This window comes from Acyrthosiphon pisum, chromosome A1, assembly GCF_005508785.2.
Source record: "Acyrthosiphon pisum isolate AL4f chromosome A1, pea_aphid_22Mar2018_4r6ur, whole genome shotgun sequence".
Taxonomy (NCBI): Eukaryota; Metazoa; Arthropoda; class Insecta; order Hemiptera; family Aphididae; genus Acyrthosiphon; species Acyrthosiphon pisum.
The window spans coordinates 59,534,186-59,535,502 of NC_042494.1; the positions used below are offsets into that span (position 1 = coordinate 59,534,186).

At 30.9% G+C, this 1,317-nt stretch overlaps 1 protein-coding gene across 1 annotated transcript in view; it reads right to left on the minus strand.

Annotated features, from left to right (window-relative positions):
• LOC100162269 (uncharacterized) overlaps window positions 1-1,317 on the minus strand; it is a gene marked incomplete at its 3' end in the record, with an annotated part of 25,050 nt that overhangs the window by 20,617 nt on the left and 3,116 nt on the right.

Genomic DNA, 1,317 nt, shown 5'->3' on the forward strand with positions numbered 1-1,317 from the left:
TTTATGTTATGAAATATCAACATTTTTCAAACTTTAAATTACTTCAGTAATTTGTACTAAGTAGTAAGCATCAAATAATTATACCCTTAGTCATTAAAATAACTTATGTTAATTTTAAAGAAAATATCAAATTTAATAACTGCAAAAAGTTTGCCGGTGTAGATTGTACAATGAATATTATGATTAATGTGTAATTTCTAAAATAGATGGCGCTAGGTACTACACTTGTACCTTTGGAAACATTTAGGGATCACTGATAATGTTTTCGATACCAGTCCTGTATATCTTAGTCCGAGGGGTTGCATAAAGAACAGTCTGTATACTCGGCGCGGAATAAAAACATGACCAGGCGCGGACCGATTAGCGTCCGTTACGCGCAGCCGATTTCTCATTGGTTCCCCAAACATCTGTTCACAGTTATACAGCACTGTTCAAAATTTGAACCGCATACACTGTGTTGTAGAGCTCTGCACGGTCTGGTATTTTTCGGTCTTTGTGTATTGTAATTTAATGTGGTTCAGTCCGGTTCGGTCCCTTTGTCTACAAAAAAAAAATGGTCCGGTCCGATCCGTCTTCAAATTCATATTAGGTCATATGGTCCGGTCTAAAGATCTGCATTTTGAACGTCGATAATATAATTTTCATATAATTTATATTACGTAGTAAAATAAATAACATCATATTATTATGTCATATTTACTTAGATTATAATGTTTTGGGACACAAAAATAGCTCTCACGTTCTATATGGTCTTGTTGTAATAGAGTGTAGCCTAGACATAATATTCACCCATTATCGATCAATTATCAGAATTCGAGGTAGGTAATGAAAATGACATATTATTGCACTCCTGTCTTGTTAATATTTGGTAATCAAGTTCTAAAAACTTTACCTAAATATAAATTAATGTATATAGGTACTCTAACATATAGATATTTAATATTATACTTAAGCTAACTACAAAGCATACGCTAAAGTCTATCTATCTAAGGTCTAAGGAAACTATTAATTGTTTATAGATTCATTTTGATGAAAACCAGTGGGAAAGAATAAGAGAAGATGGGAAAAAAAAATTAAAAAGTACAGCTGTCCCTTCAATTTTTTTTCATAAAAACCCACCTAATCCTCTTAGAAAATCTCCAAAAAAAAGATTATTAAACTCAACCCCTAGTCCTTTGAAACGTTCCAAGTTTATAGTTTCTGAACATAATTATTTTTCAAAAAACAGTTGAATTTTGATAATCCAGATTCATTCTTGAAAATGATACTGTTATTGAAACTAATAATATTTAAGTAATGAAACTACTAATAATATTT